This window comes from Numenius arquata, chromosome 11 (genome assembly GCF_964106895.1).
Source record: "Numenius arquata chromosome 11, bNumArq3.hap1.1, whole genome shotgun sequence".
Lineage (NCBI taxonomy): Eukaryota > Metazoa > Chordata > Aves > Charadriiformes > Scolopacidae > Numenius > Numenius arquata.
This window is the reverse complement of record NC_133586.1, coordinates 23924326-23950407: the sequence shown is the minus strand read 5'-3', so window position 1 is coordinate 23950407 and position 26082 is coordinate 23924326. Positions and strand designations below refer to the sequence as shown.

General features: G+C 53.8%; 3 non-coding genes across 3 annotated transcripts; 2 read left to right on the top strand and 1 right to left on the bottom strand.

Moving 5' to 3' along the window:
- Nucleotides 1-3442: 3442 nt before the first annotated feature.
- On the bottom strand, nt 3443-3524 carry TRNAS-AGA (transfer RNA serine (anticodon AGA)). The gene has a single exon. It is a non-coding gene; the product is annotated as a tRNA-Ser (tRNA).
- Nucleotides 3525-6317: 2793 nt separating this feature from the next.
- On the top strand, nt 6318-6389 carry TRNAM-CAU (transfer RNA methionine (anticodon CAU)). Its single transcript has one exon. It is a non-coding gene; the product is annotated as a tRNA-Met (tRNA).
- A 1920-nt stretch (nt 6390-8309) lies between these two features.
- Nucleotides 8310-8381, top strand: TRNAG-UCC (transfer RNA glycine (anticodon UCC)). The gene has a single exon. It is a non-coding gene; the product is annotated as a tRNA-Gly (tRNA).
- Nucleotides 8382-26082: the final 17701 nt, after the last annotated feature.

The following is a 26082-nucleotide window of genomic DNA, read 5'->3' as shown; positions in this document are numbered from 1 at the left end:
AGGCAGACGGAACCAGCACAGGGCAGCCCCTTACCTCTTCCACAGAGGCCACCCTGCAGCAATTGAAGAACAATCCTCATTGCTCTAAACCAACCTGAAGCAATTGAAGAACAATCCTCATTGCTCTAAACCAATATCCTGTGTAGGTGAAGGGGCTTTATATCAGATTCAGGTCCATGCCTGGGGGCTTATTTGAAAGACAAGTCTCCTGTATTTTTTGGCAGCAAACAGACTAGGATGGAGAAAGCCACCAGATGGCCAAGCTGATCACACTGGTCTTTTCCAAACTAGCACCAGTCTTGTCCTCCTCCCCACCTGCAGAGTCCTGGAGGTCCCTGCTTGTGGCTGGAAGTTGGAATTGAGCTGCCTGATGGGATGACCGAAAGACCTGGGTCGCCAGGACACCCACTGCCTGGTGGGGGGAGCTCTGCGCTGTGCTCTGCCTGCTGCTCCACACCTACCCGTCTGCCTTGCTGAGGGTGACTTTGGACTTTGGGGGTGCTGGCTGCTAAGAAAGCAAGGGAGAAAGAAGGCGTGAGGACAGAGAGAAGGGGCTGAAGGTGCGGGAGGGCCCTGCTTTCCCAAAGAGCTAGAGCACTGCAGGTTAAAACTAAGCCTATCAGGAGGCTCTAGCTTTAATAAGCCCATTAGCACAGGATGGTTTCGATCCATCGACCTCTGGGTCGTGGGCCCAGCATGCTTCCGCTGCGCCACTCTGCTCCCTACAGCGCTTCAGCTGGACCTCCCACAGCCCTGCCTGATGCTCCCTGGCATTGCCAGCGCTCAGGCCTCCGTCCCTTCCTCTTACCTGTGCCCTCACCTGGGGTGGAAAATTGTCTCCCTGCAAAGTTCACCTCATTTGCGCCTGGGCTGGGTAGCTCAAGGACCTTGCTTTACCCTTCTCCCCACACCTCCTGCCCGTAACCCTGCACGGGGTCTGTCTCTTTGACCACCTGAGCTGGCTCTGGAGGAAGGGAAGGAAACCCCAGAGCAAGGGGGCACCTTGTTGCTTGGCAGGGTGGAGAGGAGGTGCTCTCCAGAGAGCTCACGAGGGCTGCAACCCTGCCCAGAAATCCAGCTCTCCAGAGGCTGCCGGACTGTACGTTGTGTAAAAGTCAGTTCCTTGCTGGCCGAGGAGTGAGACAAGGATGATTAGCATAGAATTACCAAGGGAATTGATTCTCCTGTTTTAGCTCTGCGCAGAGCGGTGCCCCAGCCTAACGCAGGGCGGACCGGCTATAGAGGAAAACAGGGGTTATATATGTTTCCAATACAGTTGTGTTGCCCAGTCAAATTACTCATGTGAAGGGGTGGGCAAATCAGTTATTCTTGCTCGCAAAATCGCCCTGTGCTCATCCCGGAACAGGGTGTGTGGATGTATGGTCAGTGGGGTGTTAATCCTCATTCTTCTAAACTAATGTCCCGTGTAGGTGAAGGGGCTTTGTATCAGATTCAGGCCCATTGCTGTTATGGCTATGGTTATATGCCTGGGGGTTTTCTGAAAGACAGATCTCCTGGTTTTTTATTGTCTGTATGAGCAGTTCTCCGTCAGTGAGAGCCGGTTTAGATTAAGTCTTCAGTCACATTGACCCTGAGGTAAAAGCTCTTAGCCCTAGTCAGTGTTTGTTCCTCTAAGCAAGTTGCATAGCACTTAGCACCTTTCCTTTCACACAGGCTGCAAGAGCCTTTCCCCCTTTCCCTGCCTGTGCTGTGCTGTGCTCCCCCACAGCTCCTAGCGTGTCCTCCCTCCTGGCGCAGTCTTGCCCTTGCTGCTGCCCAACAGCCGAGGGCTGCCCCTGCCACCATGCAGGGTGCCAAAGAGCCAGAGAAACCCCTTCTCTCTGAACCTGATGCCATTCCTGTCCTGCCCAACACTGCTGGCGTGCAGGTGGCTCCCAGTTGCCCCAGGGCAGGGCTGGCCCAGCTGAAGTGGGTGGCAGCCAGTCTTAGATGCTGCAAGGCATCTGGGCTCTGGGCACGCTGAGCTGGTAGAGCGTCTTGGTGAGGGTGAGGGACGAGGTGGCAGTGCTGAAGCTTGCATTTTTGGGCTAGTGTTTGCTGGTTCCCCGACCCATCCACAGGCCAGAGCATGCAGCAGCCAGGCAGAGGAGAGAAAAGCAAAAGCAGGATGGAGAGGCCTGGGATGTGGGCACCGATGTGAGCATGGGGAGTGTGGCCCCAGCTGCAGGCCACAGCTGTGGTCTGCTGCAGGAGCTGTTACTCAGAGGAAAGTTCTTCACTGCAGATCAAGAGGCCCATGGCTCAGCTCTGGTGCCCTCTCCATTGTCCCTTCCCTTCTTCATTCATACCGACAATTCTCTGATCTTTTTTTTCCCTTGCAATGCTTCCCTGGCCCTCAGTGGCACGGCTGCGGGGAACGGACCATGCACCAGCAATAGGCTTTTCTCTTCTCTTTCTCCAGGCTCTCGCTGCGTGTGCCCCTCAGAGTTTCCCTTTTCTTTAAGATGCTGCACCACCCAGGCAGGCTGCCAGCACCTTCTCCTCTGCTGCCGCTCTGTTGGGAGCAGCTGGGTACGGGACTGAAAGAAGTCCCCTGGGAAGCCTCCGGCTCTCCTCTGTCCCACCCATCGAGGTCTGTGATGGCGGGGGGTGGTTTCCTGATGCCACGGTCACCATCTGCTCTCTTGCACTTCCACCTCTTTTCCCGAAGAGGAAGAGACAGAAGAGACCCACCTCTCATCTTTTTGTCCTGAAGGAAAATTTGTGAAAGCCCCTGGGAAAGTTTGTCCATGTGTGCAAGGACCAGGAACGGCTCAGGCAGAACATCCCCAGGACCGCAGGCAAGATCGCAGATCTCTGACGTGTCTGCCCTTCATCGTTAGCAGTGAGGTCCACTGGTGTGCAAAGAAGCACCTCTTCTGCAGCTCGTATTCGGTGCTGGCCCCTTCTCTTCCCCCAGCTTGGCTGCTGCTCCACACCGGTCCGCCTTAGTGAGACCTAAAGTGAGGGGCACTTTGTGAGTGCTGGCAGGACCTCCGATCCATGAGGTGTCTTCCCTTCATCTTTAGCACCGAGGGCCATGTTGTGCAGGCTGTCTTTGGAGGTGAGCTGCTGTAGTTTCAGGGATAGGGAAGACAGCTGCTGGGGCTGTGCTGCTTGGCGTGTCAGGTGAGAAGAGGCTCTGAAGTTCTGCTCAAGAAGCAACAACAGCGGCCCTCTGTTTCGTGGCTCATACTCAGTACTGGTCCGTTCTCTGCCCTCAACTTGCCTACCTTGTCAACGGGAGCAGGATTTCCCACTCGTGCAGGAATTTCAGGGGAGGGAGCAGGATTTCCCATTCGTGCAGGAATTTCAGGGGAGGGGCACGGACAAGTGCTGCAGGCAAGGGGTTTTACTGTCTCCCTGGGCACCAGGTACATGGAGCCGAGTCCCACAGCTGCAGCCTGGTCAGTTGCAGGGAGACCAAAAGGGGACTGTGCCCCGTAGTTGGCAGGATTCGAACCTGCGCGGGGAAACCCCAATGGATTTCTAGTCCATCGCCTTCACCACTCGGCCACAACTACCTGCTCCAGCTGTCTCTGCCCTGCTCATCACGTGCCCTCTGCAATGACACCCAGCTCCCGGGGAGTTCCAGTGCCAGCCTTCACTCAAAGATTTGCAGTTGCAACCTGCACGGAGCATGACGGGCACCTGGTGCCAGCCTTCCAGAAGCCTTGAGAGGCGTAACACCAGGAGCTATGGTGGCAGCTCCCAGTGCCTTGTCCTCAGCCAGGCATCTCAGATGTCCTGCCATGGGGGGAGGTGGGGGTGTGGCAGGGGGTGGGGGTGTGATTTCAGGAGGAAGTGAGTCTGTGTGAGGCTGGAAGCAGGAGGCCAGCCAGGCTCTGATCTGGAGGAGCAGGAGGCAGCACTGCACACAGGTGCGTTGGTGGACTTGTGCTGAGCACAGCTGCCTTCCAAGCAGTTGACGCGGCTTCAATTCCTGGACAATGCAAACAGATATCTCTTCAGTCTGGCTCCAGGCTTTCTTACGTCTTCTTCTGCTGGCAGGTTGTCCCTTCCCCCTCCTCCTATGGCTCCACTCCCTGATCAAGAGTCCCTTTCCATCTCCAAGTGGAGAAGAGATGGCAAGTGCAGGCATCGAACAACCGATGACTGGTCCATGAATGTACCCTGTGAGGTGCAACGTTGAAGAGGTTCTACTGGAAACTTCATAACCAGGTTTAATTAGGGAAAAGCAAGGGTTTCACAGCCTGGGTCTTGCAAGAGAGGGCATACCAGGCTTGCCCAAAGAGGTCTGCAGCTCCCTCCAAAGGTGAAATGAGCAGAGAACGCTTGGTGGCCCTGTAGAGAGGCCATACTTGGTGATGGGCAGGGAGACAGAGAGACTGCCAGGCTTGGCCAGGGGGATTTGGCTGAGCGAGGGTGACCAAAATGAGCCATCCAGGGGGTCCCATGGTGTAATGGTAAGCACTCTGGCCTCTGAATCCAGCGATCTGAGTGCAAACCTCAGTGGGGCCTGGTCCTTTTGGCTCCCTCACCATGCTTATACCCAATTCCCTTGACTTGCTCTTGGGTCAATTCTTTGATGCACTCACATCTTCCTTCTTTTCCTGTGCTTGCAGCACTGGCACTGACATCAGTGACCCTTCTACCCTGTGCCCACCAAGTCCCTGCAGCTTTCGTCAGAAATGGCCAGCGCCCCCTCTCTGCTGACTTCTGCTTGATGGCTGCTCCTGGAGGAGGGCCTCCAGCAGGGGCTCAGAGAATCACACAGCAGACGGGGTGGAGACACGATGCAGTCTGAGCCCAGCTCAAAGCAAGGCCAAGTAGAAGCCGTTTTTCATCCTTTGTCTGGTTGGATGCTGCACATCTCCAGAGATGGAGACTCTGCAACCTCCCTGGGCACACGTTTCCCATCTTTGACCACCACTGTTTGTGGCAGTACTTGTATTTCCAATTCTGTCCAGTGCTTCTTGCTCTCTCCGTTGCTCTGAGGCGTTTCTGACTTTCCCTTGCCTGCTTGCTTATTTTTGGTGCTCCGGCTCAGGGAGCTCCACCCACAGCTGGGAGTGCCCCACGCGTGGGGGCAGACTCACCGTCATGGGAGGGAGCAGGTTCTCCTTCTTCCTTTCAGCGGTGTTGGCCAGCCGAGGTGTGGGGGGGAAACAAACCACCACGAGTCTCCAGCTATGCTGCACAAAGTCTTTAATGAGAAGGAGCAAATGCGGTGGTATAGGGCAGAGACCAAGGCACACGTCTGCAGGGCTTTTTTATAAGCCCTGCACAGGTTTTGTGCACGGGGCAGAAGCAGGATGGGTGCCATGACTCAGGCCCACTAGAAGGTCCAACAATTATTATCGCTTCTTTTCTTTTGTCTAGTAAGGGAGATAAGGAGGTGGAACAAAGACAGGAGGAAGCTGGATCCTACTGAAAGAGACTTCAGTGCCTGAAGTCACACTGAATTCACAGCATGTAGAATAAAGATCTTCTAATAGGGTGAATGCAGTTCTAGGTGCAGTTTAGCTGGCCAAAGCTGTTGGTGTCACTGAGCTGTCCATGCCATCACGACCTAAAGGGTTACTTGGCCTGTGGCTGTGCACAGATTGCGACTGTGTGTTTGTAGGATTCCGTAATACCCAAGGAAATGGAGGCTTCATCCTCAAAATTTCTTTTCTTTATTACAGATTTCACAAATACTACAAAAAACATCACTAGCAAGTATACCTATGATTAATAAAGCAAATATATATATTGCAAGCTATTGCAAATTATTATCAGCAAACAATAACGACAATAAATTATAGCAACAATCAATAACAGTGACAATAATAGCAGCACTCAATAACAACAGCAACGTCTGTATATATAATACACACAGGTTACTACAAACTTATTCCTAGTAACGCGAACTTATCGATAATATAACAGCAGATTATGATAGATCGCTTACATGCACGTATACGGTCCCAAGAGCATTAAACCAATGCCAGAGGGGGGCAAACTATCCCAGAAAGCAGGACAAACTGCTCTCAGAAGGGGACCCAACCACCTCAGAAGTGGGAGGACAGCCCACACAGACCCCAGAAGTGGGTCCAGAGGGGGATGAAATAAAATAACAGAGTCTTGGTTCAAAAGTCATCTACATGACAGAGTTTGGGGTGAGCCAGGTGTCCCTGGCGAGGGCCCAAAATTTCGTAGAAAGTTGATACAGAGAACTCAACTTACTTCGGAAAAGCATGTGCAGAGCACAGGCAGGAGGAAGGGAAGGGGACCTGAGGACAGGCACTGGTGCTGGCAGTGCCAGGGGGCATCATCCACCACTGTGGGAGGGCGCAGGCAAAGGGGCCACAGGAAGCAGAGTGGCGCAGCGGAAGCGTGCTGGGCCCATAACCCAGAGGTCGATGGATCGAAACCATCCTCTGCTAGCGAGATGCTCTTTTCCCCCCTGCTCCTGACAGGCACTGCCTCTGCCTTGCTTCCTTCAGCAAGTTTTAACCTGCTCTGCTCTAGCTCTTTGGGAAAGCAGGGCCGTGTCCCTCCCACACCCTCAGCCCCTTCTCTCTGTCCTCAGGCCTTCTTTCTCCTTTGCTTTCTTAGCAGCCAGCAGTCACCCTCAGCAAGGCAGAGACAGGTAGGAGCAGCAGGCAGAGCTCCTCCCACCAGGCAGTGGGTGTCCTGGGGACACGGGTGTGTCTGTCTTCCCATCAGGCAGCTCAATCCCAATTTCCCAGCCACAAGCAGGTGGGGAGGAGGTCTGCAGGTGGGGAGGAGGACAAGACTGGTGCTAGTTTGGGAAAGACCAGTGCGGTAAACTTGGCCATCTGGTGGCTTTCTCCATCCTAGTCTGTTTGCTGCCATGCCCACTCGCAGGTCCAGCCAGGAGCAGGTCCGAGCAGGTATTCCCAATGGGCGCTGTATGTGGCCAGGCACCGGTATGGAGGGCAGCGGGGATGCTGCAGGGTGGCCTCTGTGAGAAGGGGTAAGGGGCTGCCCTGTGCTGGACCCAGCTGGATAACACTGAGCCATCAGCCAAGTTTGTGGCACCTGTGATGGAGCTCCAGGATGAGTTGCTCCTTCCCTTGCCAGGCCATGACCCTCCAAAACCAATTGAGAGTGGCCTCTGCCAGAAGTTCTCCTTGTCTGAGTGCTTTGTGGGCTATCAGCAGCAACACAGCATGGGTATCTGCAGGTGAGCTGCCTCCTACCCGAGTACTTGGTGGGCCAGAAGCTCGCTTGGATGTTGACTGTGAGGTCCCCTCTGGCTCTGCGTGTGACGGGCCATCCACAGGAATACCGCTTGCCCTAGGTGCTTGTCTTCATTTCATAGTCGATACCATCTCATGCCCTGCACACGGCTGGTTCCAGCTCCACAGCAGTCCAACTACAGGACACAGCTGAGCCATCGTTTGTGGCATCTATGAAAACATAATCCAGAAAGGACAGAAAATGCTCAGACAGAGAGAGGAGGTATAAAAAAAAAAATAGTGTCAGAAAGAGCAGAGGGAAAATGCATCCCCCCTGTGCCGCGTGGTTGGACAGAGGAGCCTGGAGTGAGGGAGTGAAGCTGAGCCTGGGTAAGAGGGAGGGAAGTTGGTGGGTTTTGTTTGTCTTGTTGTTTCTCACTATGTGAATCTATTTCAATTGGCAATAAATTTATTTCCCCCAAACGGAATCTGTTTTACCCAGAACGGTTTTTGCTAAGGCGTGTCTTTGTGTTTATCCTGACCTGGAGGCTTCCTCATCCTACTTTCTATGCTCTGCGTCCCACTCAAGGCGGGGAAAGCAGTGAGCAGCTGGGTGGGTGTTTGGCTACGCTCATGCCACTGCAGGTAGACACACACAAGCATGCTCAGACTTTCATAGTACATGCCCAGCTGGCACACGTATGAAGGCAGATGGGGAGCGGCAGCGTTGGCAGCACCCCCGGAAGCACCAGCAGCCCTCATACAAGCATGAACAAGACAGACATCCCGATCCTTTCCTTCCTCCCCGGCTGCTTAGGACCGGAGATCAGTGCTGGGACACCCCCGCTCCCCCCGACCGCCGACGTGCACACCAGGGGGTCCCGTGGAGCCTGTGCAGAGTCCGTGCCTGGAGGTCAGTCCCGGTTTGCCCAGTGTCCTGCTCCATCGCCGGGCAGTCGCTGATGCTGATCTCCCCTAGTCGGTGGCTAGTGCAGCTTGAGGTTTTCTAGCCAAGAAAAGCGCACGTGCTTTGTAGGAGGTTGTGGCAGCGTGTGCGCAGGGGGTGGGAGGAGGTGGCCAGCCGTGGCGCGGGGCAGCAGAGGCCGAGAGTGGGTGAAGGGGAGGAGCAGGAGTTGCGGTTAGGAGGCCGCAGTAACAGGTGCGTTGGTGGTATAGTGGTGAGCATAGCTGCCTTCCAAGCAGTTGACCCGGGTTCGATTCCCGGCCAACGCAGGCGGGATTCCCTTTAGCTGGGCCTCGCTGCCTCCGCGGGGCAGCTAGCACCCAGCGCTGAGCCAGGGTGCCCTGACCGGGGGTACTGCCCTCCTGCCGGCGTCCACACAGCGCAGCTCTTGGCGGTCACCTGCCTTCCCCCCACCCCCGGGCAGGCCCAGCACCTCTGCCTGCTCTCCAGGCCCTGCCTTGCTGCTAGGCTCCACGAGGAGCCACAGGTCCTGTAAGCCCGGCCTTATGCAACCCTGGACTGTTGTGACCGAGCAGCAGGGGGCAGCATATTATATTCTTCCTGGTGAGGTAGCTCACTGTGGTGGAGTTGCTGCTTGCAACTGGCAAGGAAAGCGTGTTCTGCTGTGGCAGGGTAAAGATGAAGATCGAGAATGGCCACGGTGGGGACCAAGGCATACACGAGTAGGCGATTTGGGGTTGGGGTGGGTTGAGCCCGGCGGGACGCCCTATCACTCCCCTCCTCAGCTAGAGAGGGGACAAAAAATATAACAAAAAGCTTGAGATAAGGACAGAGAGGTCCCTCAGCAATTACAGTCATGGGCAAAACAGCGGGAGGACTCTTCACGCTCTTCCCCTGCTCCAGCATGGGGTCCCTCTCACAGGAGATAGCGCTCCAGAAACTTCTCCAGTGTGAGTCCTTCCCATGGGCTGCAGATCTTCATGAACTGCGCCAGCACGGGTCCTGGCCCTTTCCACAGGGGCCAGTTTTTCAGGAACAGACTGCCCCAGCGTGTGTCCCCTGCGGGACCACAGGTCCTGCCAGAAAACCTGCTCCAGCATGGGCTCCTCTCTCCACGGGGTCACAGGTCCTGCCAAGAGCCTGCTCCCGCACAAGCTTCCCACAGGGTCACAGTCCCCTTTGGGCATCCATCTGCTCCAGCAAGGTGTCCTCCACGGGCTGCAGGTGGATATCTGCTCCACTGAGGACCACCATGGGCTGCAGAGGGGACAGTCTGCGTCGCCATGATCTTCACCACAGGCTGCAGGGGAATCCCCGCTCCAGCACCTAGAGCACCTCCTCCCCTCCTTCTTCGCTGACCTTGGTGTCTGCACCAGATGTGTGTTTCTCTCACATCTTCTCGCTCCTCTCTCTGGCTGCAATTGTGCAGTTGGTATTTTTTCCTGCCTTCTTGAATGTGTTATCACAGAGGCGCTACCACTGTTACAGATAGGCTCATCCTTGGCTGGCGGTGGATCTGTCTTGGAGCCGGCTGGCATTGGCCCTGTCAGACACGGGGAAAGATTCTGACATCTTCTTACAGAAGGGGGGCCTGTAGCCCCGCCGCTACCAAAGCCTTGCCATGCAAACCCAATGCAGGGGTACAGTGGGAGGATGTCTGTTCTTTATATAATGTCTCAAAGTCACACTGGAATGAATTTGCTCTCCAGCCTCCTCCATTTTTTCCCATCTCTCCAGTGCTGGCTGGTCAAATGGGGGGTTTCTTCCCCTTCAGAGGGGACACTGGTATTTACAATGCCTGTGTTCAGAGCACAGCATTAGTTCCTCTACAGCATTCTTTCCTGAAAACAGACACACTAACTTGGTTTGAAATACTCCATTTAACAATCAAGACTGTGTGTCTCAGAGACCCTACGCCCCCAGTGCTGACTGATTTTGTCCAGTCTCCGGCCCTGCAGAGACAACCTGAAGTTTACTGGAATTGGGTGTAACGATGTTCCTGGTAACCAAGAACTGAGACACCCTCATTTCTTTTGCAACTTTTGCAACTTGTGGGCCAAGGGAAACACAGGGAGCCTCTCACAACTAGACTTGAAGAGTCTCAAGGGTACAAAGCTTCTCACATCTCTGATTCCAGGGTTGCTTAAAGCAAAGGAAGCAATGCTCTTTGCTGTGCTGACAGTCAAAACCCAATCTGGGCAGCGAGCTTGTATGGAGGGTTTGGGTTGGCACAGTATTTACAGACTCCCACTCTGTCATCAGCAGTGCTACAAGTAGACGGAATTACGAAGACCAGGATCGTGACTCTGCATGCTCCGGTCCCTACCAAAATGCCCACCCTAACCCCATCTTGCAGCCACACTGCCTACACCCAGACCCGAAAGCCAGTGCTTTCCCCCTTTCCACTCCGTACCCACCCCCTGGAGATTATTCCCACAAAACCAACAAAAGAGAAAATTGCAATGGCTATTTTTCATATGATGTTTATGAACAACAGCTGAGAGGACATATCAAAAGGCCTGTATTAACATTCACATCTGACCAATTGGGACAACGGTCTTTTACCATCCTCGCAGTAAAGGAAGGTTACTCTGGGTGGCATTTCTTGTATTTCCACCTGTGTCCATTGCTTTTTACCCGCCCACTGGGCACATCTCACAAGAAGATGGCGTTCTCCTTTACTCTGCCTGTCATCCCTCCCACCACAGGTATTTGGAGACATGGATAAGGTGCCTCCTCACCCTTCCCTTCCCTTCCCTTCCCTTCCCTTCCCTTCCCTTCCCTTCCCTTCCCTTCCCTTCCCTTCCCTTCCCTTCCCTTCCCTTCCCTTCCCCAGGCTAAGCAACCCCAGCCGTCCCAGCCTCTCTCTGTATGACAGATGAGCCAAGTCCTTAATCACCTCAGTGTCCCTTTGGCAGGGCTGACAAAACCTCTAGCTGTGCAGAAGTGGGAAGCAGCCACACAATGACACCCGTGGAGCCCCTGCAAGGGGACCTAGCATGCAGACGTCCAGGTCTCCTGCAGAGGAACAACACTTAGCAGAAGGATTTCCACTTGCTGCTGGGAATAGATGGAGGAAGAGAGAAAGCAGAAGCAACAGCATTCAGTCAGAGGAAGACGTACACCTGTCCCAAAGTTTCTGCAACTCAATCAGCAATGACTGCTGAGAGGGTTTGGTGGCGCAGCCATGGCCACACTCCTGCTGCAGAGTTCCCGTCTTCCTTCCCGCTCCAAAGGGGATGATGCGCCGGCTTCAGCAGTTCAGACTGCAGCGGGGGATAGGCAGACACAGCCCTGACCCCCCCAGACCAAGGGAGCCCCCAGAAGAGATGGGAACCCCCCCGGTGCTGAGGGAGCTCCCGACAGCAGCTGACAGAGAGGATCCCACGGCTGTGCTCTGCAGGAAAGAGGTGAGGATGGGGCCCGGCAGGGTCACCACCACCAGGGAGGCCTCGATGGCCACCGTCGAGTCAGCGCAGCGGGCGACGCAGGGCTCGCTGCAGCTGCTTGCAAGTGGGGTTGGGCCACAGGCTCCGCAGGGGCGTGGGGGACAGGGTCTGAAGCAAGACATCTCTCGGTGAGGGAGGCAAAGCTGAAACACAGAGCAGGGAGGAAACACGGACTCCAACATCAGCCTGTCTATTGTTTCTTCCACTCTCGCTGAAGATATACTTTGCTGCCATGCACCTCTATTTTGAGCTCCACATCCAGAAAGAACCTGCAGCTGATTTTACTAACGCGCACAACACCCTAGGGCTAGATCTGAAGGACTGGGAGCAAAGACCTGCCTAACTGACTACCGATTCCACCAGGACCTCCTCCTGCATTTCCTGGTACGATAGCATGGGTAAAGATTGATGAAATGGACCCAGCTCAAACAGGCTGGGTTGAACAGCTATCTCAGAAATCACCTCTTATAAATGCACACTGTGCCTACAGCTCCCACAACACTCACTGTGCCCTCCGAGTTGCGCGGGACGGGAAGGCTGACCCCCTTTGAGATAGGACCCAGCACAGTGGGTGTAAAGCGCCTGTGGAAAGACTGATCACATTCCATCCCCAGAACTAACACTGCTGCATTGAAGAAGGCACTGGATGAGCTTGTCCAGTTGGTTAGAGAGCACGTGCTGCAGCTGCAAATTCTGGTGGGCAGACCTCCCTGCGGCTGAGCCCCATTGATCCCCTTCTGCTTGAAAGAACCCCTCCCTTCCCACCTCTCCCAGGCCACCACCATCAAAAGGCAAAGAGGTGGCAGCCCTCAAACAGTTCTGTTGTAGGGCCAGGCTGAGGCAGCCCAAGTGTCAGCCTGAGTAACCACCATGACAGCAGTTCAGCCCACGGGGAGAGATGGAGCGGACTCGGGCTTACCTTGCTCCTTGAGGAAAAGGAGGCAAGAGAGGAGGATGCGGAGCCAGGAGCAGCGCAGGCTTTTATGCTTTTCATGAAGCATCTGAACACCTAGCAGTTACTGCTCACTGAAGCCCCAATGGTGATTAAGCCCTGGCCTCTTTCACCTGAAATGTTTTGCTCCAGCTGCATACCATCGAATACCAATATATTTAATTTGTGTCCAGGCCTGCGAAAACCCACTGGCTCAGAGGTCTCAGGCTAGCTGGGCAGAGATTTTACGTGGCTTTCCATCACACGGATGCCATTTGTTCCGTCGCCTTCTTCATGGTGAGCTTGGCCACCAGTCACGTTATTCAGCTATTAGGGACGCCTCCAGTCAGCTCTCAAGTGCTTTCAGTCCAGGGGCTCATGCTGACCCAGGGAGATACGCCTCTCCAGCGGGTCATTGTAGGCTCACAGGAGATGGCGGGAGAAGAGACTCATATCTCCAGGGATGTGGCAAAGCTCAACGACAAGGAAAAACCATTGTGGGCTGAGGGCAAGCTTGAGGGCCTCAGGGACCTTGCTTACGCTCAGCAGGCTCTGCCAGAACCTGTCTTTTCTGCCCGCGAGCCCAGGGAACAAAGGCAGTTTCTTCACGATGAAGAGCAGAGGGTCGGGCAGGTCCCTCTCAACTAATCTCTCCCTGGGATCTCCATTGCCATGTACCCTGATGACTTGACCAGGCCCTCACGCTTCTTCCAACCAGGGGGTTGGGCTCAGCTTGGGAAGTGGAGAACCTGTGGGAACGAAGCAAATCGGCGCATAGGAGGGTGATCAAAGGGGTGCCCGCGTCCTCCCCTGAAGGAGAAAACCCGCACCCAAATTGACCTGTTTTGCTCAGTGAGTTCACCCCCGAGGCCAAAGGCTTGGATGGTCTGCTTTTGAGGAGAGCCTCGGGGCAGGGAGCCAAAAGCTCATGGCTCTCTTTTCTGGGTAAGGGATCGGGTGGCTCGTTCCCTGCATTTCAGATTTCAAAGGGACATGGAATCAGTCTCCCAGAGCACCTGGGCGTCATCGTGATGTGGAAGAGTTGGGAAAAACCCTGAGCTCCAGGCAAACATGAGCCATCGTGCTGTTGGCTTCAGTGGACACTGTGCCCCTGTCTCAGGCGTGACAGGGATACTAGAGCTCATAGCCTCATTCCTCTAAAAGTGCCGCTTTCCTCAAGGGCATTTCCTCAGGTTTTAGCACCGTTCCTGAATCAGCTGCTACTTCTGTCCAATCTTGTACTGCAGCTGCCTTCCAGGCCATTGCCTTTGCGTGGCTGCACTGGAGAGCAGATGCTAGGGTTATGGGGTAAGGTCTGCTGATGGGTTGAATGGAAGTTTTCTTGTCTTCTCTATAGTGATACCTCAAGGATTCCCTTTTCTTTACCTCATTCTCAGCTGAATTGTTTCATCCCACTTTAAAAACCCATCTACTTCTAGGTTTGATCTGCATGCACCAAGAGGTCAGAGTGTGCTTCATCTGCCACCTTGGAGAGCAACAGGGCTGCTGTGTGTAAGGAATCCACCTGCTCTGCATTTCAGTTTCATGCCAGTGACTAGAAGACCCTTCTGGCCAGAAGGCCTGGAGAGAGGAGAGAAAGTCTCTTCCAACACAGATTTCACTGTAAATCCTTGGGAGGAGTCTTCACTCCTAACCCTATGGCTTTCTCCATCCTAGTCTGTTTGCAGCCATGCCCACTCGCAGGTCCAGCCAGGAGCAGGTCCGAGCAGGTGTTCCCAGTGGGCACTGTATTGGCTGTATGTGGCCAGGCGTTGGTATGGAGGGCAGCGGGTGGCCTCTGTGAGAAGGGGTAAGGGGCTGCCCTGTGCTGGACCCAGCTGGATAACACTGGGCCATCAGCCAAGTTTGTGGCACCTGTGATGGAGCTCCAGGATGAGTTGCTCCTTCCCTTGCCAGGCCATGACCCTCCAAAACCAATTGAGAGTGGCCTCTGCCAGAAGTTCTCCTTGTCTGTGAGCTAGCAGCAGCAACACGGCATAGGTATCTGCAGGTGAGCTGCCTCCTACCCGAGTACTTGGTGGGCCAGAAGGTCACTTGGATGTTGACTGTGAGATCCCCTCTGGCTCTGCGTGTGATGGGCCATCCACAGGAATACCACTTGCCCTAGGCGCTTGTCTTAATTTTGTAGTGGATGCCACTGCATGGTATATCTTTTCATATGCGAACACCACCACCACTTGGTCCAAAGGAAGTGGACAGCCCACTAGAGGAGATCTGAGAATATGCAGCTGTGACAGTGTTAAAAATGGCAGCTGACAGAAAATGGTGCGCCCCTTGTATGTAGGGGAAGGTACTTCATGGTCAGATGTACTTGCAGGTAAACGGGAAGGGGCAGCTGGTCCCATCAGCCAATCACAACAGGCCACGTGGCGGGAGAGGGGAGAGACTAATCATTAAGACCCACATTACTCACAAGTTGCAACAAGGCTAATGCCAACTGTCTTTTGGGGAAAAGAAGTGATGGAGCTGGCGGTGCAGCCTGGGAAGAGGTGCCTGAGAGACAGTGACCTCTTCAACAGTGGCAGTGTTCAGCAGTCAAAAGTTCAGAAGAAAAGGCCTAGAGCCTGCTGAGGTGACTGGAAAGGTTTGTCTGCTCAGAGCAGGAGGTCAGCCAGAGGACTTCCAGAGGTCCCTTCTAACCTTCATTATTCCGGGGTGCACTGAGTCACATGCTCTCTTGAGCAGCCAACAAAAGGCAATGCCCTGGAAGGCGGCAGCGGCAGCACGAGAAGCCACAGAAGCACCAGCTGATTCAGGAATGGTGCTAAAATGTGTGGAAATGGCCTAGAGGAAAGCAGCCGCTTTGGGAGGAATGAGCCTATGAGCTCTGGTATCCCTGGCACATCTGAGGCCAGGCCACCGTGTCCAGTGAAGTCCACAGCATGATGAGTCATGTTTGCCTGGAGCTCAGGGTTTTTCCCAACTCTTCCACATCACGATGACTCCCAGGTGCTCTGGGAGACCGATCCCATGTCCTTTTGAAATTTGAAATGCATGGAAGGGGCCACCTGATCTCTGACCCAGAAAAGAGAGCCATCAGTTTTTGGCTCCCTGCCCCGAAGCTCTCTTCAAAAGCAGACCATCCAAGCCTTTGGCCTCTGGGGTGAACTCACTGAGCAAAACAGGTCAATTTGGGTGCGGGTTTTCTCCTTCAGGGGAGGACGCGGGCACCCCTTTGATCACCCTCCTATGCGCCGATTTGCTTCGTTCCCACAGGTTCTCCACTTCCCAAGCTGAGCCCAACCCCCTGGTTGGAAGAAGCGTGAGGGCCTGGTCAAGTCATCAGGGTACATGGCAATGGAGATCCCAGGGAGAGATTAGTTGAGAGGGACCTGCCCGACCCTCTGCTCTTCATCGTGAAGAAACTGCCTTTGTTCCCTGGGCTCGCGGGCAGAAAAGACAGGTTCTGGCAGAGCCTGCTGAGCGTAAGCAAGGTCCCTGAGGCCCTCAAGCTTGCCCTCAGCCCACAATGGTTTTTCCTTGTCGTTGAGCTTTGCCACATCCCTGGAGATATGAGTCTCTTCTCCCGCCATCTCCTGTGAGCCTACAATGACCCGCTGGAGAGGCGTATCTCCCTGGGTCAGCATGAGCCCCTGGACTGAAAGCACTTGAGAGCTGACTGGAGGCGTCCCTAATAGCTGAATAACGTGACTGGTGGCCAAGCTCACCATGAAGAAGGCGACGGAACAAATGGCATCCGTGTGATGGAAAGCCACGTAAAATCTCTGCCCAGCTAGCCTGAGACCTCTGAGCCAGTGGGTTTTCGCAGGCCTGGACACAAATTAAATATATTGGTATTCGATGGTATGCAGCTGGAGCAAAACATTTCAGGTGAAAGAGGCCAGGGCTTAATCACCATTGGGGCTTCAGTGAGCAGTAACTGCTAGGTGTTCAGATGCTTCATGAAAAGCATAAAAGCCTGCGCTGCTCCTGGCTCCGCATCCTCCTCTCTTGCCTCCTTTTCCTCAAGGAGCAAGGTAAGCCCGAGTCCGCTCCATCTCTCCCCGTGGGCTGAACTGCTGTCATGGTGGTTACTCAGGCTGACACTTGGGCTGCCTCAGCCTGGCCCTACAACAGAACTGTTTGAGGGCTGCCACCTCTTTGCCTTTTGATGGTGGTGGCCTGGGAGAGGTGGGAAGGGAGGGGTTCTTTCAAGCAGAAGGGGATCAATGGGGCTCAGCCGCAGGGAGGTCTGCCCACCAGAATTTGCAGCTGCAGCACGTGCTCTCTAACCAACTGGACAAGCTCATCCAGTGCCTTCTTCAATGCAGCAGTGTTAGTTCTGGGGATGGAATGTGATCAGTCTTTCCACAGGCGCTTTACACCCACTGTGCTGGGTCCTATCTCAAAGGGGGTCAGCCTTCCCGTCCCGCGCAACTCGGAGGGCACAGTGAGTGTTGTGGGAGCTGTAGGCACAGTGTGCATTTATAAGAGGTGATTTCTGAGATAGCTGTTCAACCCAGCCTGTTTGAGCTGGGTCCATTTCATCAATCTTTACCCATGCTATCGTACCAGGAAATGCAGGAGGAGGTCCTGGTGGAATCGGTAGTCAGTTAGGCAGGTCTTTGCTCCCAGTCCTTCAGATCTAGCCCTAGGGTGTTGTGCGCGTTAGTAAAATCAGCTGCAGGTTCTTTCTGGATGTGGAGCTCAAAATAGAGGTGCATGGCAGCAAAGTATATCTTCAGCGAGAGTGGAAGAAACAATAGACAGGCTGATGTTGGAGTCCGTGTTTCCTCCCTGCTCTGTGTTTCAGCTTTGCCTCCCTCACCGAGAGATGTCTTGCTTCAGACCCTGTCCCCCACGCCCCTGCGGAGCCTGTGGCCCAACCCCACTTGCAAGCAGCTGCAGCGAACCCTGCGTCGCCCGCTGCGCTGACTCGACGGTGGCCATCGAGGCCTCCCTGGTGGTGGTGACCCTGCCGGGCCCCATCCTCACCTCTTTCCTGCAGAGCACAGCCGTGGGATCCTCTCTGTCAGCTGCTGTCAGGAGCTCCCTCAGCACCGGGGGGGTTCCCATCTCTTCTGGGGGCTCCCTTGGTCTGGGGGGGTCAGGGCTGTGTCTGCCTATCCCCCGCTGCAGTCTGAACTGCTGAAGCCGGCGCATCATCCCCTTTGGAGCGGGAAGGAAGACGGGAACTCTGCAGCAGGAGTGTGGCCATGGCTTGCCGATGGGCTGGGTGTCCCCATCCCACCAGGCAGGAGGGACCTGCACCCGCTGCTCCTCACTGCATGGCAGGCCTCGCCGTGCCTCCCCTGGCTCCAATTTGCTCTGAGCTCCTTGAGAAAGGGCTCGTACTTTTCTGCTTTGCTGAATCTCCTGCTGATGGGGAGAGGGTGCTGGAGTTAGGGACTGCTCTTGGTGGGCTGCGATTGCCACCAGGTAGAGCAGAATGGGAAAAGGCAAGCACTTTGTGTGGAGCTTCTCCTTGGGCAGCGGGCCATTTTCTTTGCCTCCCCGAACCCTGCAGACGTGTGTCTTGGTCTCTGCCCTGTGCCACCGCATTTGCTCCTTCTTATTAGAGACTTTGTGCAGCATAGCTGGAGACTCGTGGTGGTTTGTTTCCCCCCCACACCTCGGCTGGCCAACACCGCTGAAAGGAAGAAGGAGAACCTGCTCTCTCCCATGACAGTGAGTGTGCCCCCATGCATGGGGCACTCCCAGCTGTGGGTGGAGCTCCCTGAGCCGGAGCACCAAAAATAAGCAAGCAGGCAAGGGAAAGTCACAAACGCCTCAGAGCAACGGAGAGAGCAAGAAGCACTGGACAGAATTGGAAATACAAGTACTGCCACAAACAGTGGTGATCAAAGATGGGAAACATGTGCCCAGGGAGGTTGCAGAGTCTCCATCTCTGGAGATGTGCAGCATCCAACCAGACAAAGGATGGCCTTGCTTTGAGCTGGGCTCAGACTGCATCGTGTCTCCACCCCGTCTGCTGTGTGATTCTCTGAGCCCCTGCTGGAGGACCTCATCCAGGAGCAGTCATCAAGCAGAAGTCAGCAGAGGGGGGCGCTGGCCATTTCTGACGAAAGCTGCAGAGACTTGGTGGGCACAGGGTAGAAGGGTCACTGATGTCAGTGCCAGTGCTGCAAGCGCAGGAAAAGAAGGAAGATGTGAGTGCATCAAAGAATTGACCCAAGAGCAAGTCAAGGGAATTGGGTGCAAGCATGGTGAGGGAGCCAAAAGGACAAGGTCCCACTGAGGTTTGCACTCAGATCGCTGGATTCAGAGGCCAGAGTGCTTACCATTACACCATGGGACCTCCTGGATGGTGCTTCTTTTTCCACTGTGGTCACCCTCACTCAGCCAAATCCCCCTGGCCAAGCCTGGCAGTCTCTCTGTCTCCCTGCCCATCACCAAGTATGGCCTCTCTACAGGGCCACCAAGCGTTCTCTGCTCATTTCACCTTTGGAGGGAGCTGCAGACCTCTTTGGGCAAGCCTGGTATGCCCTCTCTTGCAAGACCCAGGCTGTGAAACCCTTGCTTTTCCCTAATTAAACCTGGTTATGAAGTTTCCAGTAGAACCTCTTCAACGTTGCACCTCACAGGGGACCTTCACGGACCAGTCATCGGTTGTTCGATGCCTGCACTTGCCATCTCTTCTCCACTTGGAGAAGAAGAGAAGGCTCCGGAGAGACCTTATAGCAGCCTTCCAGTACCCAAAGGGGGACTACACGAGAGACGGAGAGGGACTCTTGATCAGGGAGTGGAGCCATAGGAGGAGGAGGAAGGGTTTTGAACTAAAAGAGGGGAGATTTAGACTAGGTATTAGGAAGAAATTCTTTACTGTGAGGTTGGTTGCCCAGAGAAGCTGTGGATGCCCCATGCCTGGAGGTGTTCATGACCAGGCTGGATGGGGCTGTCAGCAACCTGGTCTAGTGGGAGGTGTCCCTACCCATGGCAGGGGGGTTGGAACTTGATGATCTTTAAGGCCCTTTCTAACACAAACCATTCTATGATTCTACCTCTGCTGCTGCCTCCCTTCACCCCCGTGTTGGACAACCTGCCAATCTGCCTGTGTAAGGTATTGCCTCTCTGGTTTCTCACCTGGAGCTAGTATGAAGCAGCCATTAACTAGATATGCTTACTCTTGGTTGCAGTCCTAGCCGAGCTCCTGACCTTGCTGAATGAGGGGATCAAGAGAGAGGGCAGGGAATGAGGTTCAACAGAGGGAAGAGTTGGCACCAGGACCCAAAGCAGCTTGTTACTGATTGCACAAGCTGGACTGCCGACTTCTGCTGGGACCGAGGCAGTATGGCAGGACCCAGTCTCCGAAGGTCTTGGAAACAGGGAAGGTATGTTTGCTATGCAGATACTCTGCTGCTGCAGGAGGAGGAATGCCCCTTGTGGGGCTGAGACAGCATTCCTCCAAGCAGTGGAGGGTGCTCCTGGGGCTCTGCTAGGCTTACTCAGCAATCGGGGAGAAAGGATTCTGAGCCAGTGGATGTAGTGGGCCAGTGGATGTAGCGGGCCAGTGCAGGCAGGTTCCTCGCTTTTCTCTTTGGTTTCCTTCCTGGCAGCACCAGCTGCTGGGGCTGCCGTGGTCCCCAACCTGTTTGCTTCCCCAAGCTCATGGTAACTGCTCCTACCGCTGTAGGCTCTGGATGCTGCTCCTCCCTGGGGAGAACCCTTTATGCCCCCCTTACAGGATTCAGTATGCAGCCAGAGATCTCCCAGAGCTCCCCAGGGCCTGGGACCTGCAGCTCGGGCCAGGCTGTCCCACACAGGACACCAGGTCACTCCGGGTCCTGCACTCCTGAGGCCTTTCTGTCTGAGGGCAGACCTTGGCAAGCCAGAGAGCCACCTTCAGCCAGCAGACCTCTTCTGTGGCTCATACTTCCTGACTGCGGTCCTTCTGAAAATTGCACCCAGTGCTGGTGCAACCTGTGGTGGGATTGCATGAGGATGTCTCTGTAGGCAGTGTGACTGCAGGATGGGGTTAGGGTGGGCATTTTGGTAGGGACCGGAGCATGCACAATCACGATCCTGGTCTTCGTAACTCCGTCTACTTGTAGCACTGCTGATGAGAGAGTGGGAGTCTGTAAATACTGTGCTACACCACCCCCACGTACAACCCACCATCCAGATTGGCTTTTGACTGTCAGCACAGCAAAGGACATTGCTTTTTTCTTTAAGCAACCCTGGAATCAGAGACTTGGCAATCTCTGTCCCTTTCAGGTAGAGAGTCCTACTGAGAGAGGCTCCTTGTGTTTCCCTTGGCCATAAGCTGCAAGAGAAATGAGGGTGTCTCAGTTCTTAGTTGTCAGGAACATCGTTACACCCAATTCCAGTAAAGTGCAGGGTGTCTCTGCAATGCCAGAGCCTGAACAGGCTAGGTCAGTGTCTCCAGGGGGACTGCAGATGAGACAGGCAGGCCTTTGCGACATTGCATAAAGAATAGATGAACGGAGTGCCTCTCTTATGAGGAGAGGCTGAGAGACCTGGGCCTGTTTAGCCTGGAGAAGAGAAGACTGCGGGGCATGAAGGACTCCCAGGCGATGAGGCCCAGCCAGCACGGGTTCATGAAAGGCAGGTCCTTCTTGACAAACTCGACCTCCTTCTATGACAAGGTGAGCCGCTTGGTGGATGAGAGAAAGGCTGTGGATGTTGTTTACCTGGACTTTAGTTAGTAAAGCCTTTGATACAGTCTCCCACAGTATCCTCCTGGAGAAACTGGCTGCCCATGGCTTGGGTGGGAGTACCCTTCGCTGGGTTAAAAACTGGCTCAAGGGCAGGGCCCAGAGAGAGGTGGACACGCTGGACGGACTCCTGCTTCCGCACCCCGGCACATGCACGACCACAACCTGCCATGTGTGCTTCTCTGGGTGCAGATGTTGGCCAGGGAAACTCAAGATGCTCGGTGCTGCCAACGCTGCCTCTCCCCATCTGCGTTCATATGTGTGCCAGCTGTGCATGTACTATGAAAGTGTATGTGCGCTTGTGTGTATGTACCTGCAGCGCTTTAAGCCCAGACAAACACCCACCCAGCTGCTCACTCCTTTCCCCACCCTCAGGGGGATCCAGAGCATGCAAAAGAGGATGAGAAAGCTCATGGGTCAAGATAAACAGAGGGAAATGCCTTAGCAAAAACTCTTGTGGGCAAATCAGGCTTGACTGGGGAAATAAACAAACAACAAACAAATAAATAGATTTGCCAATTATTTGACAAATGCAGAGCATCGCCTTTCCTCTCCTCTGTCCCTGGATCAACTTTACTCCTTCACACCAGACTCCTTTATCTGCCCAAGCAGGGTGCATCTTCCCTCTGCTCTTCCTCCTTGTTTTGTTCCTTCCCCCTCTCCCTGTCTGGCATTTTCTGCCCTTTCTGGAATATCTTTCACAGAGGGGCCACAAACTTTGATGATGGTGAAACAGAAAACAGAGGGATTAACCATGACAGGGACGTATATCTCAACCTTGGAGGGGAGGAAAAAAACCAAAGAATTTCCCAAATAGCGGAGGCGGGCCTCAGCCTTGAAGGAACACTTCGCAAGCAAATGGGAACATCCTGACTGATAACAGGAGAAGATAACCAGAGACTTTACGACCCCTGCCAGACCACGCAGAAGACAAGCGGAACATCCTGATCGATTACAGGAAGATAGCAAGAGACTTTTATGGCCTCTATCAGCAAAACAATCGAATCGGTTCAGTGATCGTGGAACTTACTCCCTAAGACGCCCCCCCAAAGAAAAACACCAGGAGAAGATACGCACATGCCTGAAGGATGAGACTTATTATAATGAGGCTCCGGAAATAATTAACATAGTCACATCTATTGTTAGAACTAATTGTATTAGCCCATCCCATAGTTTGCATATGTATGATTTACCTTATAAATAACTACGGGTTTAGCCTAAGGGTGTGCAAGTTAGGAGGAGAAATCCCCCTTGCACCCGGCGCCGCAATAAACATACCTGCTTTATAACTCTATTCGAGTTGCAGGGTTTGTTTCCGCGCGTCAATGGCTCAGCTGTCTTGTGTGGTGGGTCCGCTGTGGAGCTGTGCCTGACACAGGGCAGCCCCTTATCTCTTCTCACAGAGGGCACTCTGCAGCATCCCCTACCCCAGACACTTCCAAAACCTTGCCATATGAAGCCAATACAGTTGGGAATACCACAGGGCATAACACTGAGGTAACACCGTTGGAGTCTGCCCCAGTCGCAGTCACATTCACGCTGTCCCGGGCTAACATGTGGTTGCATGGTGAGCCCTTTGGTTGAAACGAGGGTCAGGTCAACCAGCCCGGGTTTCTTCTTAGGCACTGGATATGTCTATATCTTGTACACTTGTCTAGTATTAGCCCAGCAATCGGTGAGCAAAAAGCAGGCAATGCTAGGGTAACAATCACCTGCCCTATGGTATGATGTGTGCGTAGGCTAGGTGGATATTTTCTAGCACAGGTTTCTTGGTTTATATAATTTGGTCAAATATGAGCATCTGCCACATTGCGTGCTGCACGCCCGTCAGCAATTTGTTTGGCCGGATTCTACCCATTACCAGTTCCTGGTCTAAAGTCTGCCTTGCGCCGCTGCTGGTTTTGGTGGTGGATGATCGCTTTGGTGAATGCTCATGCCATCACTGACGAGTGATGGTGTCCATCTGACCAGGAAGTACCTTCCCCCGCGTACACAGGTGGCACCAGTTTTTCAGCTGCGTTTTCTTGTTACAGACCATTACCAAGATATTTTCATGCTGCTCTGTGACTGGCTGACAGCCATTTCTTGACCCCTTCATACCCACCTGCTCTCAGGCAGACCTGTGATTGGCTGCCAGGACCAGTCCACCCTACCCGTGTACCCAGAAGCACGTCAGGCAAGGAAGCCCCCACTCACTACATACCCGGAAGAGGCAACTTTTGACAGCGTCGTTCCCCATGGGTTCTCATACTGCTTTGTGATTGCCTGATGGCCATTTTTGACCCACGTTCTCAGATCTCCCTCTGGTGGGCTGTCCACTTCCTTTGGACCAAGAAGTGCTCAGATATAAAAAGATATACCATGCAGTTTATACCACAGTGGCATCCACCATGAAATGAAGACAAGCACCTAGGGCAAGTGGTATTCCTGTGGATGGCCCACCACCTGCAGAGCCAGAGGGGACCCCACAGTCAACATCCAAGAGACCCTCTGGCCCACCAAGTACCCAGGTGGGAGGCAGCTCACCTGCAGATACCTATGCCGTGTTGCTGCTGACAGCTCGTGAAGCACTCAGACAAGGAGAACTTCTGGCAGAGGCCACTCTCAATCGCTTTTGAAGGGTCATTGCAATTGAAAGGTCATGGCCTGGCAAGGGAGCTCTTTTCCTGGAGCTCCATCACACGTGCTATCCATGCATCAAACTTGGCTGCTGGCTCAGTGTTGTGGAGGCAGACGGAACCAGCACAGGGCAGCCCCTTACCTCTTCCACAGAGGCCACCCAGCACGCTTCCGCTGCGCCACTCTGCTTCCTGTGGCCCCTTTGCCTGCGCCCTCCCACAGTGGTGGATGATGCCCCCTGGCACTGCCAGCACCAGTGCCTGTCCTCAGGTCCCCTTCCCTTCCTCCTGCCTGTGCTCTGCACATGCTTTTCCGAAGTAGGTTGAGTTCTCTGTATCAACTTTCTACGAAATTTTGGGCCCTCGCCAGGGACACCTGGCTCACCCCAAACTCTGTCATGTAGATGACTTTTGAACCAAGACTCTGTTATTTTATTTCATCCCCCTCTGGACCCACTTCTGGGGTCTGTGTGGGCTGTCCTCCCACTTCTGAGGTGGTTGGGTCCCCTTCTGAGAGCAGTTTGTCCTGCTTTCTGGGATAGTTTGCCCCCCTCTGGCATTGGTTTAATGCTCTTGGGACCGTATACGTGCATGTAAGCGATCTATCATAATCTGCTGTTATATTATCGATAAGTTCGCGTTACTAGGAATAAGTTTGTAGTAACCTGTGTGTATTATATATACAGACGTTGCTGTTGTTATTGAGTGCTGCTATTATTGTCACTGTTATTGATTGTTGCTATAATTTATTGTCGTTATTGTTTGCTGATAATAATTTGCAATAGCTTGCAATATATATATTTGCTTTATTAATCATAGGTATACTTGCTAGTGATGTTTTTTGTAGTATTTGTGAAATCTGTAATAAAGAAAAGAAATTTTGAGGATGAAGCCTCCATTTCCTTGGGTATTACGGAATCCTACAAACACACAGTCGCAATCTGTGCACAGCCACAGGCCAAGTAACCCTTTAGGTCGTGATGGCATGGACAGCTCAGTGACACCAACAGCTTTGGCCAGCTAAACTGCACCTAGAACTGCATTCACCCTATTAGAAGATCTTTATTCTACATGCTGTGAATTCAGTGTGACTTCAGGCACTGAAGTCTCTTTCAGTAGGATCCAGCTTCCTCCTGTCTTTGTTCCACCTCCTTATCTCCCTTACTAGACAAAAGAAAAGAAGCGATAATAATTGTTGGACCTTCTAGTGGGCCTGAGTCATGGCACCCATCCTGCTTCTGCCCCATGCACAAAACCTGTGCAGAGCTTATAAAAAAGCCCTGCAGACGTGTGCCTTGGTCTCTGCCCTATACCACCGCATTTGCTCCTTCTCATTAAAGACTTTGTGCAGCATAGCTGGAGACTCGTGGTGGTTTGTTTCCCCCCCACACCTCGGCTGGCCAACACCGCTGAAAGGAAGAAGGAGAACCTGCTCCCTCCCATGACAGTGAGTCTGCCCCCACGCGTGGGGCACTCCCAGCTGTGGGTGGAGCTCCCTGAGCCGGAGCACCAAAAATAAGCAAGCAGGCAAGGGACAGTCACAAACGCCTCAGAGCAACGGAGAGAGCAAGAAGCACTGGACAGAATTGGAAATACAAGTACTGCCACAAACAGTGGTGGTCAAAGATGGGAAACGTGTGCCCAGGGAGGTTGCAGAGTCTCCATCTCTGGAGATGTGCAGCATCCAACCAGACAAAGGATGAAAAACGGCTTCTACTTGGCCTTGCTTTGAGCTGGGCTCAGACTGCATCGTGTCTCCACCCCGTCTGCTGTGTGATTCTCTGAGCCCCTGCTGGAGGCCCTCCTCCAGGAGCAGCCATCAAGCAGAAGTCAGCAGAGAGGGGGCACTGGCCATTTCTGACGAAAGCTGCAGGGACTTGGTGGGCACAGGGTAGAAGGGTCACTGATGTCACTGCCAGTGCTGCAAGCGCAGGAAAAGAAGGAAGATGTGAGTGCATCAAAGAATTGACCCAAGAGCAAGTCAAGGGAATTGGGTGCAAGCATGGTGAGGGAGCCAAAAGGACAAGGTCCCACTGAGGTTTGCACTCAGATCGCTGGATTCAGAGGCCAGAGTGCTCACCGTTACACCATGGGACCTACTGGATGGTGCTTCTTTTTCAAATGTGGTCACCCTCACTCAGCCAAATCCCCCTGGCCAAGCCTGGCAGTCTCTCTGTCTCCCTGCCCATCACCAAGTATGGCCTCTCTACAGGGCCACCAAGCGTTCTCTGCTCATTTCACCTTTGGAGGGAGCTGCAGACCTCTTTGGGCAAGCCTGGTATGCCCTCTCTTGCAAGACCCAGGCTGTGAAACCCTTGCTTTTCCCTAATTAAACCTGGTTATGAAGTTTCCAG